The sequence below is a fragment of the Cavia porcellus genome, unplaced genomic scaffold (genome assembly GCF_034190915.1).
Source record: "Cavia porcellus strain 051 isolate PalLab524CR breed Dunkin Hartley unplaced genomic scaffold, mCavPor4.1 scaffold_1, whole genome shotgun sequence".
Classification (NCBI taxonomy): Eukaryota; Metazoa; Chordata; class Mammalia; order Rodentia; family Caviidae; genus Cavia; species Cavia porcellus.
The window spans coordinates 199,210,194-199,225,238 of NW_026947484.1; the positions used below are offsets into that span (position 1 = coordinate 199,210,194).

Consider the following 15,045-nt stretch of genomic DNA (forward strand, 5'->3'; position numbering starts at 1 on the left):
GGAGTTTTGCTCAGTCATCACTGTATTTTTTACCTGCACTTTGTGAGATAGTTAAAGAGCTAGTGACCAAAGCATTATAATGGTTTGGACACATAGTTTTAGGTTCTTTTGTTTTAAATATCATTTTGTAATTAACATACAGTAACGCTGAAACTTTTGGGCAGAAGAACATATTCTATGAACACAGGTTGTGTAAGTACCACCACAGTCCAGATACAGAATAGTTTCTTTACCTCAAAACCCTCCTTCATGGTGTCACTTTGTGGTCATACTGTCATCTTACCTTCTAGAGAATACTATGTAAATGGAATGATACTATACAACTTTTGAGCCAGGCATGGTGGCACATGTCTGTAATTTCAGCGTTCTGAAACACTGAGGCAGGAAGACTGACAGTTTGAGCCTAGCTTAGACAACTTAGGGATTCCAAAACAAAATTTAAAAATGGGCTGGGGCTATAGCTCAGTGCCATGAGTTTACTCTCTAGTATGATACATACACATACACTCACACATGCTTTGATAGCAGTTTCTTTCACTCAGAATAATCCCTTTGAGATTTATCAAATTGTTACTTGTATTAATATTTTTTTATTGCTAAGCATATTCTATTACATGTTTATTGAGTAATTTACCTTTTGTCTTGGTTACTTTTCTACTGTTGCTGTGACAAGATTCCCAATACCCAAATGAAGGAAGGAAAGGTTTATTTACCTCACTGTTTGTGGAGGTTTCAGTCCATGATCAGCTAGTTCCAAGGCAGGGTGGCAAGGCACAAGGGCAACACCTCAAGGCAGCAGCCAGCAAAAGCAGCCAGAACAAAAGAAGGTGGAGGAGAGAACAAGCCTCTTCTCCCTTACATTGTACATTGGGTGGGCTACCCCCACCCAGGGCAGGTGTAGCACTCTCCACCTGTGTCCTCCTCTTGCACAGGCTATTTTTACAAAGTTAAGGATCCTGGCTCCCTGCTGAATCTCTTAATTATATTTCTAAACTTCTCAAGTTGACACAATGTATCAACCACAATACCCTCTGTATTTTTCTAATTTGGGAGTAATTAAGAACAAAGGTACAAGTGCTGGGGATTTAGCTCAGTGGCATAAGCACCTGCCTAGCAAGCATGTCGGGAGTTCAATCCCCAGTACCACCAAAAAAAAAAAAAAAAAAAAAAAAAGGTACAATGAACATTTGTATAGGAGTTTGCGTGTGAACACTAAGTTTTCATTTTTCTATTACAAATACCTAGGAACAGAATTGCTGGGTGATACAGTAAGTATATAGTTAACTTTACAAGCAAACTTTTCGGCTGTGGTTGTATAATTTTTAGAAGAGATATAAAGACATACACACAAATACATACTTTTTTTGGTACAGGTTGCTGGGGATTGAACCTTAGAGTCTTTGCACTGAACTGCATCCTCAGCCCTTTTAAAATTGAGATAGGGTCTCACTAAATTGTCTGGGCTTGGCTCCAACTTGTGATCCTCCTGCCTTAGATACCCAGAATGATGGATTACCAGTGTTCACCACAATACCTAGCTTTGAAAGCTTTTTGTATGTAGAAAAGAAATACAATTTGTAGTTATTGGTAGTGTGCTTATATTTTCAGGTAATTCTAAAATCGTCCTTTGTTCCTTTTACCTTTTACTATTCTCAGCCCTCTATTAATGGTCAAGCTGTGCTTTATGACACAAACTGTGTGCATGTGTGTCTGTGTGTGCCAGTGTTTCACAATTTTACAACACTTTGTGGGATTTAGGAATGCTAAGCAATTGAATTAACGTATTATGATCTAGTCTTCTGTAACCCTAGATACTATATATCTTTGCTTTTTTGTAGGGGGGGTACTGGAACTCAAACTCAGGACCTTGAGCTTGCTAGGTAGGCACTGTGCTGAGTTACCTCTCCGATCATAAATCGCTTTTTGTGTGGCAATGAGAAAGTATTCATTTCCAGTGTATGGCACAGTGGTAGAGGGGTAGAATTAAATGAGGCCACAGAAATGGGCTAGAGCCTAATTGTATAGGGCTATACATAGGTCATAGATTTCATTTCACATTCAAGAGGTTGCAACTAGAATGTTTTGAGCCAAAGAATTTTTAAAGCTCCCTTTACACTGTAGAATAGATTAGAAAATGAAGTATAAGGAGCTCAAGACAAGTAGAGAAACTCGTTAGTGACAAATGGTCATTCAGAAGATGACAGTAGCTAAAAATGGGCTGGTAATAATGGAGAAAGAGTATTTAATAGAGTCAAGATCTACAGTATTTTGGTGACAAAACTGGTAAATTTGCTGATAATTTAAATGCTGGAATATAAAAGAAAGGAATTAGTGAAGGGCTCTCAGATTCTAGTCTTACATAACTAAAAGGTTTGGAATTTGTTTACTAAGATGGGAGAGATTACTCAAGAAATGTGTTGATATGAGAGGTAGTACTAGAGTCTATAGTTCTGTTTAACTTTGCTAAATATGAGATGCCTGTTAGAAAGCCAAGTGGCAACATTAAATAAGTAGTTTAGGTATAATAGTCTGAAGGCTCAAGGAAGCTTCTGGTTAAATACAAACTTCTGGGGATTCTCCCAATATAGACAGAAGACTGAAGTCAACCAAGAAGACAATACTGGTATAAAAGAAGTCCAGGGACTAATTTCTGAAGAAATGCCAACATTTAGAAGTCCCAAGGGTATTCAATAAAAGAAACTTAGAAATCGTTGGATTTAGGTAAGTGGCGTAAGTGCACCATTGTATGTTTGATCCCCGGTACAAAAAACAAAAAACAACCTGTTGGTCTGAGAAACAGCAGGAAAAGCAAGAAACTTGTGTCTTGCAAACTAAGGGAAGAAAAAGTATTTTAGAAGGGAAAGAATCAAATGTTGAGCAGTTTCTTTGGTTCATCAGGAAACATTTCAACTGCTTTCACTATGTAAAATCCATGGGCAGGAACCCAGCAGTGATCAACACAGATAATGTATCTGTCCAAGAAAAGTTTATGCACATATTTTAAGGATTTCAGTGTAAAACTATGTAGGGATTCTGAGGACATATCCAATTTTTAAATTTCAGAAGCTCCCTTACCAAGTGTGATGGTGTGATAATTTCACAATTTCTGCAAAAAGCCATCAATGTATTAGAACACAAAGTTTGATAATGTAAACTCGTGTGTTCCAGAATAGCAACTATAGAATGTAACAGATGCAATAGGCAGTTTAAAGGCTGAATGAAATGCAGAGGTAGTGGTGGTATAGGGCTCACTCAGGCTAACATTTACAAATTACTTTCCTTCTCTGGCTTCATCTTCATCTGTGAAATGAAAAGGAAGAACTAGTTTATTTTTAAAACCTCCTCTAGCAGGGCATGGTGGTACACGCCTGTAATCCCAGAACTCTGAAGGCTGAAGCAGGAGGAGTGTTGCAAATTCAAAACCAGCCTGGGCTGCAAAGTAGCTCAAGGATAACCTGAAAGATTAGGGAGACCTTGTCTCAAAAAGACAATAAACAAACAAACAAAGCCTCCTTTGGCTCTGCAATTTAATGCCTCAATAATCCAGAAACAAGTAATCAGAGAAGTCACAAATGCCCAAGATATGTGACAAACACATGAACCCTCAATAATTGGTAATACTCTTCAATGAGAAACCTCATTAGCCATACCAAGTTTTAACTCAGCAACCGACAATGGAAGTCATACTGAGGTCCTGGAGTCTTTTTGGAATAAATAATCCTTTTATCTTTTAGGACATACTTTCCTTTTTAAAAAAATTTTGAAAAAATTTTATTGGTGTATGTGTACAGCACATAATGATTGCATTTGTTGGAGAGCTGGGGCATAACACATCTTAATTCTTTTTACTTTCCCTTCCTTTCCTAAAGAATATTTTGACAAATTCTGGCTAATGCATTTGATGTAATTGTACCATGTATATTTTTAACTCTTTAAGAGACATCTGTACGGGAACACCTAGCCGGTGCAATTCAATCAGACTGTGGCCAACAGGGAAGGAAGCTGGGCCTCCTATATACGCTTGCATATATAAGGAACAAAGAATATGGGAAGAGGGAGCAACAAGAAAGGCCCCTTGGCTCCCAACCCTGAGAAACAGGCAATAGCAGACACAGCACCAATAGACATAAAGCGCTATCTCCAGAGCCTCATAGACAAGTTCAGGAATGAAGTTATTAATGACCTGAAGCTAGACATAAGCAGAATAGTTAGAGAAATGCTAAGCACCACCCAAGAAAAAACAGATGGTAGAATGGAAGAACAGAAAAAGAGGGGAGAATTGTTTGATGGAGAAAATAGAAAGCACAGAATACATGAAGCAGGTTCAAAGAAATTACCAGGAAACTAAAAACTCTATTGAAAATTGCATAACAGTTTGAAAGAAACTAAGGACAGATTATCTGAACTGGAGGGCAGATTTGTAATATGGGAGCATGAAATGAAAAACTTCTTAAAAACAACAAAGAAACAAACAGCAATAATACAAAGACTAGAAGATGATAAGAGGATCTATAACTTAAGAATTAAGAACATAAAAGAAGAGGTAGGGACACAAACAAATGAATTACAAAAGATACTCGCAGAAATAATCCAGGAGAATTTTCCTAATTTAGCAAAAGGTAAAGATACTCAGATGTATGAAGCATTCAGGACCCCAACCCTCTACAACCCAAACAGAGCTACACCCAGACATATAATAATCAAAATATCGGAAATCCAAATAAGAACAGAATATTAAAAGCCGTCAGAGACAAGAAACAGATCACTTACAAGGGAACACCCATCAGAATTACAGCAGACTTCTCGGCACAAACCATCAAATCACGAAGAGTGGGGGGGGGGGGGATAAGTCAAGCTTTGAAAGATAATAACCTCCAGCCAAGATTGATATATCCTGCACAACTATCCCTGGAAATTGATGGAAAAACAAGGTGCTTCCAGGATAAAGAGGAACTAGGGGAATATGCAACCACCAATTCAACTCTACAAAGAATACTGCAGGATATTCTAAAAAAGAAAAATAGGAAGAATCCAGAAATAGTGGCAGAGAGGCCACAATGAATGAAGCAGAAAACAAAATGAAGAAGACAAACTGACAACTAATGACAGAAAAAGAGCTCAACAGAAATGAGGCAGAGAAGATTGGATGATAGGAACAGTTATTTTGGAGAAAACGACATCATAATAGGTAATGCTGATTTAGTCTTGTTTTGAAGTCTCATCAAGCTTTTGTTCTTCTGTCTCCATTGGTCTAAACAGGTTGTATCTTATTGGATCTTATTATATGTGATAGTATAAACAAAAACTTTTATAGACAAGGAGATTATACAGAAACCATTGTTCATTTTCTGTTAGTTGATTCTAAATACCCTGTAATACTGTCATTCTCTTGAATGACTTTACATTGTTTTGATATATTTGATGCTACAGTATACGAAGTTATACTCAAAGTTTCAAGGAAAGAGACAATATGGTAACTACTTTTATGTCGGGATTATCTTGTGGTGAAACACTATTTTGCTTAAATGGTTATGTTTTGATATGCGCTGTTTTGTTGTTATACCCTCTTTTATCTCAAGCTCCATTTTATTATTTACTTTTTTATTTTTATCCTTTTAATTAAGGGAAAAATAAATTAAAAAATAGTAGGATATATTATAGTAACACACTTTGACTTTCCATTATCTGATTTAAAGCCCTGCATTGCTCTCACCATCTTGTTTTGACTGATGTTCCTCTATTCTGTTTTGCTTGATAGTACCAGGTTCGAAAGTTTAGGCAACAGCTGTGAGGATAGTGGGATTCATTATGATGCCCATTCTGGTTGACTATTATCTACTTTTGAAGACCTGTAATGTCTCCAATGTTTTGGTTTTGTTGGTTTCATTCTTTACTGTTTTGTTCAATTTTATTATAAATGATGATATAGGCAACTCTATTAGAGATAGTGGGAGGCATTATGGTAACCATTGTTGATCACCTTGTATTATGTTTTTACATTATCTATTAAGTCCACCGTTTTGATTTGACCAACTCTGTTCTGTTATGTCACATTTGGTTTTACTCTCTTCCAAAAAAAGTAATAAGAACTGTGGGAGCAATAAAACCCAAAATGTGTAATAGTCATTGTACAAAAGAGAGGAAAAGAAAGTGCTCTAAATGATATAACTGCATGTATATTTAAGTGTATAAGATAGACAATGACATTACTGAGTTTTGTTGGATCATTGAAGAGAACTGTTTGGTCTCACTGTTTGAATGTCCACTAGATAAGCTTTAATTTTGTAACTTGAACAAATATTTCTAAGATGACAATATGTAATCCATTAACTAGTGATTTCCTACTGTTTATTTTTTCTGAAATTCTGTATAACTTGTACCCTTTTTCTTTTTTTTTCTTTTTCTCCTTAAATAAAATTTTAAAAAAAAAGAGACATCTGTAAATTAAACTCAAATTGAAAGTTATTTCCAAAAGAACTATAGCCCTTGGTGGAGCAATCATAATTCCAAAGTACGCTAAATTTGTTGATTTATACCTAGCACTCTGCCAGACTTTTATCTGTTAATCCTCACAAAAGGCCTATAGAGTGGGTATTTTATCTTTATAGGTAAAGAATCTAATGCTCTGAGACATTAAGCTACACAGCTAACATAGTGGCTAACTAGAACACAAAATGGAATACTTTTGCTTCTGATATTATAGTTATGGTACTTTCTTGGTTCCCTAACCCGGGACACAGTAATCTCCAAAGTATAGGCAGATGTGAACAAGAGCAATTTGGCTGGTAAGAAGAGCCAGACAGTATAAGAAGTTGCTAGTCCAGGTATAAACAGCAGGCCCTGGGTGTGCAAAAGTTGGTCAGACACTCAGGTCAACTGTGTCCCTTCCTCAAAGGCACTGTGAACTTCAGAATTTATGCAGTACTTTCTCACACATTCCTGTGTAGTCCTCATAGAGCTTTTCAGAGGGAATCAGTATCCTCATTTTACTGACTGGTAACCTGAGACAAAATTGTAATGACACCATGGAAGTCCACATTTATTGAACATTTAGTATGTCAGGACCTTTACATGTATTAACTGTTCTAAGCATTACATATAACTCAATCCTCCCAATAAAGTTGCGATCTATGTACTATTATTATTCTCCTTTTACAGATAAAGGAACTGAGACATACAGACCTTAGGCATGACTTACTGTCATATTGTCTACTAAGTAATACAACATTCGGGAAATGTCAGTGGGGAGATTTTAATCCATAGCTCTTGCTCTTCATCACTATTCTACACTACTTCTTGGTATAGCAAGATCTAGCCTGAAATCACAAGCCCAGCTTAATCCTCACCAACTTGTTTATTGTATAAAGGCTGGAATTTGAGATGTGTAATGCAGGCCATGGGTTTCTACAGGTATTCATGTCTTAAAGTTAGAAAGAAAATCTCCATCTCAATAGGCATGAACATCAAGGTGATTCAAAGAAAGATGACAAAGTCTGTTTGTGCAAAGACCAAGCTTACCACTGTAGGAAGTGAGTCTGCTTAATACTAAATCATTAAAAAAAAAAAAAAAAAAAAGACTGAGAGGTTGAGTTACTGTATACTTGCTGATGACAAATATTAATCCATTGGTCTGTCTCTCTGTCTGTCTGTCTGTCTGTCTCTCTCTCTTTTTGAGACAGAGTTTTGCTATGTAGCCTGGGCTGGCCTCAGACTCACAGTGATCTTTCTGCCTCAGTCTTCTAAATGCCAGGATTACAGGTATGTGCCACTGTGCCCACTTACTAACTCATTGTTTTTTATACAGTTGTATATTGTATACCTTTAGAAGTATAGTGTGCATACTACTACAATTACTGAAAATACACAATCTGGTCAGACAGAATGGCACATGCTTGGAACCCCAGCACTCTGAAAGGCTGAGGCAAGAAGGTCACAAGTTTGAGCCCAGTCTAGGTAATTTAGCACCTGCTTAGGCTGTAAAATCCTTGATGAAAAAAAGAGGGAGCAGATTTGTTCTAGCTGGGGATCATCCAGATTATCAATTTAACAGGTTACTCTGAGAGTTACTTGGGCAGCATGTTTGTTTACCTACAGACTATCCTGAGTGTCACTCAGGCAGCTGTCATTTCAACCAGTCAGTTCTTGTTTGTATGAGATACACTGGTATGTCTGTTTTATATCAACCTTTTGCCTACTTTTTATATTTAGAACATTATATTTGCCTCTGTCGTTTCTAGGAAAATCTAGTACTAAGTTTTGGTTACTTTCTTTTATTAATTTGTGTTTATTTGTGAAAAATAATCTATAATTTTGTGCTATAATCTGTAAACTTATCATAAGTACATTAGTTATAACTTTTATACTTCTCCAAAATTCAGTGATATTATTTTACAATACAAAATGGACACATTTGAGCCACTGAAACTGAATACGAAGGAAGTGCCAAAGATCTGCAAAAAAGAAAAATGAAAAAGTGAGAAATGTTTGCATAGCAGAGAAGTAAAGACAAAAAAGATGTCCCCTTACTGTCAACTATTCATACTACAGAAATGAAGTAGCAAAACTTTAAAAATTTCAGTAGTGGTCAGTGGTTATAATAATTCTATGGATGGTGCTGACAAGAGTTGACCAACATCTAACAGACTATCCTGTTATCAAAAAGTGAAAAAAAATACTATTATAAAATATTTATGCACTTTTTAGACCAAACAACACAGAATGTGTTTGTTTATTATTCAAAATGGTTGAGGGAAGAGAACCAAAAAGTCATTTATAATTTAGGTCTAATAGACCAAATAACTGAAAAATATGGGATAGTTAAAAGGCCGACTAGGACATCCAACATCCAAGCCTTCACCATTACATTTAGTAAGGAGACATTTTATTGAAATTATACCACCCGGATAAAAAAAGGAAAGTCCAACATGACAGTATTAAGTGGGTTGTTCAAAGAAAGACAATAATGTAAAAAGAATTTGGAAAGAGATTAGATAATATTGTCTAGACTTAGCGTTGCATATGTACTGAATGTTTTAAGATATACCACACACAGAAAAATTACTGAATAAATTTGATAAAATTATTATTTTTATATTTCCAGTTGTATCATCTTTCAAAAATTAACCCAAAAAATGCAATATTTGATCATCCTGGGCCGGAGAGATAGTTCAGTGGTAAAGAACTTTCCTGGTAAGCACAATGTTGTGAGTTCAATTCCCAGTACCGGAAAAAAACAAAAACAAAAACAACACTGGTCATTCTGTATTTAAATAATTTGACTGCTAAGTGGCTAAGACTAATATGTTTTTATCCGTCATAGTTTAACTTCAAATAAGGAAGTGAGAACAATTCATCACCAGAGGTGTTTAAGCCTGAATAATAATTTTACTTCAAAATTACACTTAACAGAAATTTGAGATCAAGTAGTTAAATATGAACTGTTCTACGGCTCCGAAGTAATGTCACAGTTAAGACTAAATTTTTATTCTTTTTTGTGTGTGTGTGCGGGGAATCAAACTCAGGACCTTGCACTTGCCAGGCAGGCACTTGTGCCACTGAGCTACATCGCCAGCCTCTAAAATTTTATTCTTTCTGCCACCTTTTGCCTTTAATCAGAGTGGTATCTAACAAGTTTGATATTTGGAAAACAGATGATGCTCTGAATCAATTTCATAACTCATAAATATAACCCATATACAGGTGCCATCTATCCATACATCTACCCATTCAACAATATTTTTCAGCTTTGCTCAGTCTTAGGATACAAGAGTGTACAAAAGATAGACCATACAGGGTGTGTGTGTGTGTGTCCATGTGTCCCTTTTTGAGACAGGGTTTCACTATGCAGTTCAGACTGGCCTTGGATTCATGGAGTCTATAGTTTGTAGCCCAGGCTACAGACCCCATGTTTATAAAATTTATATTCTTTTTAGAGGGAAGATATTAATATCTGTTTTTAATTACTTAGCAATGTAAAGAAATACTGAAAATACATATTTGTATACTGCTCTATTTAACATAAAAGTATCAGATACTTGTGCTAAGGAGAAAACAGTTAAAATGTCCTCTTGTCTGTCCTTTATGCCTTTCACTCCCCCTCCTCCATTCCTGTTACAGTTTGGTGAATTTGCTCCCAAACTTTATATGAAGCATAACCTAAATATACAGTGAATACTTAAATTTCTAAAAAATATTATACAGTGAAAGACACACTGCCATTAATCTCCCTCAAAATACCCCTACCACTGTGCTTTGAACATTTATCCCATGTTCTTGCAACTTTCTGAAGCAGTTCTGAAACATTTCTGGAAGTCCTCTTTGTGAGTATCTTTATGAGATGCGATAAAAAATACAGCCAATGCTGCTTCTGAGTGCCATCCAATAGAAAAGTAGGTTCATAAAAACAGTACCATGTATTCTTGTCCATCTTGCTTGCCAGAAAGGGGGGCGGGGAGCACTTCTGACTCTTCCCCAAGGTCAAAATGACCACAAACACAAATGTTTTTGTTTTTTTAAATTTTTTGGTCTTTTTCATTTTTATCGGTACCGGGGATCGAACTCACGAACACCTGCTTGCAAGGCAGGTGCTTATGCTGCTGAGCTAAATCCCCAGTCCCCAAACACAAATGTTTTGAACCAATCCAAGACACTGAAGCAGCTACAACAGTGCAACTAAAGATACTTGTGAAAGAGCATTTCCAGAAATGTTTCAGAAAGTGACAAAAAAATAAGGGGGGGGGTGTATATAATCAAACATTTACTGTACTTTTAAAAATCATACTCTGCATATGTAGTATGTATATATGTTATCATTTAAAGGAAAATGAAACATGGTTAACTCATCCACAGTATTCTAGTATTTCTCTGCTTTCCCTTGCCTATCTTTCTCTGACCGTACATGCAGATACATCTTACCTTTTTCAACTAGCTCCTTATCTCATTCCATTTTATACTTTATTAGTTTACTTAACCAATCTATTAGTACTTATTATCCCAATTTTTCACTAAATTTATTATCCTTCCTTTTCTGATTATGATTCAATCTCTCTGCTGTCTTAACCCATCCTATCTCCGTCTTCTCTAAAACAACACAAACTGCAGAAGACTTTGTAGAGAAAAGGTCACAAATGCAAGAACCTGCTTGTGAATTGTTTCCACTACCACAGAACTACTAAATTAGTACAGCAGTTAGGTCTAGAAGATATTCAGCAGTTTACCTCACTAGTTGCATTTTCAAGGCTAAATTTCCAAAGCGCCCCCCTCCTTATCATGACCTATTGAATGTAGGCATACCCTGGGGACTTTCTACTAAATTATAAATACTGACCCAAGAATTCTCTGCTTTCTAATCTTCCTGAATCTTCTACTCTTTGAAACTAATTTCTGTCTCCTAGCCATGTTAAGCATATCCTGGGCACTCTTGCAAAGGCCCTCTTATTTAATTCTTGTGGCAGTTTCTGAGATACATATTATTAATTATTCCCTGTTGTCTGTGCAAGCAAACTGCACCTTGCATAGGTCAAGTGACATGGCCAGTTGACACAGGCTGATGAGGTTTTGAAGCTTGTAGCAAAGGAATAGATATACTCCAGTTTTTACAGGCCATCTGGGCAGCATGCGATAAACCTTTACCATACAGACCAGGGGATTCACTCAGAGACAGCAGAAGCAGCAGTGTTTTTTGTTTTTATTTTTGTTTTTGTTTTAATGGTTCAAAAATCCTCAGGAATTCTGATTGGCCCCACTGACAAGCCATCCAGGCCCACCAGCTGGGTGACTCCTGACCCTCCATGCTTCTCACCCTAATTAATGCAAGGTCCTTGGATCTCAGTGTGAGCATCAAGACCCTGTTAGAGTTAGCAATGACCTTTACATTTCTCAGGCTTTTCAAAATATGTAAAACAGCTGGGCATTAGGAACGCCCCTCAAACTCTCAACCCTGAAATATGAGTAGATGCACTTTCCCTAACTATGGTGTTTTCACCAGGTTTTGGGGAAATGACTTTTAATATGACTAAAACATACTGTTTTTTGAGATATGAATATTTTTGCAGTTACCCAAGCAAATTATTGAGGCATACGAAAAGATGATGTTTGCAAAAGGATTTTCTTAACTTAAAACTCAGAAGAAAAAAGAATGATCTCAAAAAATCTGGAAGGGGGAAGGGAGATTGTTTGGCTTTCATACTTGTGCCTCTGATATCCTTTTGTTCTCACACCTCATTGTATGAAGGATGCTAAATCAAACATGATTGCAGTGTGATGTTTGTGTGTGAAAATGACAAAAGCAATAGGCCAAAATCTCAACCTCATCTTGAACTCTGACGACTTTTATGGCTTTTCCTTCACTAGGCCCTCCCCCTAATACACATTAAAGACCACATTGTTCAAAAAGGTCATGGTAGGTTTCATACCCCATTTTAATACAATGTAAATGGTAACTAAACATCCAAGTTTTGTTAGCAATATTTGTATATCTCTGGAAAATGAGTGGGGTGCTATGGGAATAATTAAATTAATAAATTTGATTCTTTGGTTTGCACATTAATGCAGTTAAAATGTATCACTACTTACTTTTAGTGATTATGTCAAGATTTTCTTTTTAACATCATTTTCCTCAGAAAAAGGGTAAGGACTGGAGATGGGTTAAAAACATTCAGATGACTTGTTTAATTAAGTATTCACCCTAGCCTCAAACTTGTCCAGAATGTCAGGGTCTCAACTCCAGAAGCCTATACTAAATTAAACTTGCCGCTAATTTCAAATACAGGCCTTCCCTACCCCTTATTGTACTTGTTATGCCTGCAAGTCACATTATGAACCCTAAATTGGCATATGTATTTATTCTTGGAAGAGTTCAAATTGAGAAAAGAATCAGAAGCTTTCATTTTTCTCAGGTCTTACCATAGGCTGTCACTAATACTTTGGAGGTTTTGTGGAAGAAAGGCAGCAATGACTCCATTAGTCTTTCCAACTGCCATAAATAATTTGCATCATAAAAGTACCTACTAAATTACTGCCTTCACCTTCTGCAAAAGGATACAGTAAAAGAGGAAGGTTACAGTTGGGTTTCATAAAAGCAAGTGTAAAAAATCAAAATCTTGGCTGAATTTAAAAAAAGTAAATTTGGAGTAATGCTTTTACATAGTTTGCCAGGCACAGTGGCACAGACTTGTAATTTCAGCTACTCTAGTGGCTGAGGCAAAAGGATACTAAGTTTGGGATTAGCCTGGACAATAAATTGAGACTGTCTCAAAAACAAAATTTAAAAAATTTTCCTCTTCCACTGGTAGCTTAGCGCCAGACCTTGATTTTAATTTCTCAGTCTAAAAACAAATGTACAAACAAACAGGCAGGTAAACAAACATACTGACATTATTGGCTTTCCCTAAATGAGGCATTTTTTCATCAGTATCTGTATAAAAGGCATTAAAATGTGGCATGAGATCACAACTCAATGTATTTTCAAATAAGATCTATAAATTTTTTTGCTCTACACATTCAGTTTAAAAGATGACAAAGTAACACATTTAGAGCATCTGTTAAGCTCTGTTGAAACTTCAAGAGCCGATACCAGCTGTTGGGGGAGGGATTTCACACGTGTTACTCAAATTCTAACCAAATCTTGGTGTTTTTTTCATTCCCTTAGTGATGTCCCCAAAACCAACAGGGTGAAGAAAGAAAAAAAGAAAGAAAGAGAGAGAGAGAGAGAGAGAGAGAGAGAGAGAGAGAGAGAGAGAGAGAGAGAAAAGAAAGAAAGAAAGAAAGAAAATTACTTAGAGCTTTGATGCATGTGACCAAGACCAAAATGATCACCCTCTCCAATTCAATACAGTATTAGCACAAGGACAAAAGGCATTTAAAAATTAATTTGGAATTATTTCTACTGGATGCTGGCTAAATTTTGGAAGTTGAAAAATGAGAATATACCTAAACACTGAAAGACACTCAAGTTATTTTTTCTCCTTCAAGAAGAAACCTAATTTTCACAGGGAATTCGTTTGGTGGCATTGTTTTGGTTTTAGGTATCTGTCCTGCCAGGCAGGGGTTGCTCACAGGGCTGCATCTATCTTGAAGTATGCACAATGGCCTCTCTCTTGCTCTTCTCTCTCTGTTATTGATCCTTACAGATGCTCCAAGGCCCTTCCCCCACTTTCTCCAAATCCCAACCCCCCATTCTGAAAGATAGCTTAAGAAATAAGACTTCCTGCCTAGCGACTGGCAGGGCTGAAAGACCAGATTGTATGACTCCACAGATCAGGCCTGCCACAGTGAAAGCTTGAATAGAGTTAACCCTCTGTGAACTAAAACAAAACATTTGTATGCCCAGCTGTGACAAAGGTTAATTTAAATGGACAGGGGCCCAATATCTAAAACCAAGCATGCCTTTTTTTTTTTTTTTTTTTTTTTTTTTTTTACAGTAGCATTTCACTGACATCTTTTGCAAGGACTTGTTTTTTAACTTTTAAGTTTCCAAAGACTGGGATCATTCCTTTTACCTTATTAGAATTCTGTATGGAAGATTCCGGTGCAACTTTTTAAATCTACTTTCTTGTTTTACCATTGTAAATTATTTCCTGCCACTGAATAAGGAAAACTGAAGTCTCAATATTTAATAAAATACACACCTTAGGGGAGAAATTGCTCTTTACTACAACTGGTGGACTACATATCACTAAGAGATTCAAACTGGTTAAAAAATCTAAGTCCTCCAGAGTTATCCCCACGAAACTTAATAATCACTGCACAGGTACCTCTGCCAGCCCCTAAACTCCTGTCCAATGGCTCCAAAGACAATCTTTTCTTACGCTGCTTCTTTCTGAAAAAGCTAGTTACATAGAAAGGGAAGGAGAGGAAGCTAGTTAAGATAAAAGTATCACGATCTTGTATAAAACTGATAATTCCTACTTTTGTTTCCACTAATTTACAATGAAAACAAATGAAGCATGGGTGACATATTAAGAAGCTGGAGAACAACATGTAAGAAAGAGAAGTGACAGTACTCCTACAAATAATACTATTCCAAGAAGGAGCCCCAGTTTGCTG

The 15,045-nt window shown here is 36.4% G+C and overlaps 1 protein-coding gene across 3 annotated transcripts in view; it reads right to left on the bottom strand.

The window, feature by feature from the left end:
* Nr6a1 (nuclear receptor subfamily 6 group A member 1) overlaps positions 1–15,045 on the bottom strand; it is a 202,895-nt gene that overhangs the window by 45,111 nt on the left and 142,739 nt on the right. The gene's annotated exons all lie outside the window — the stretch shown is intronic.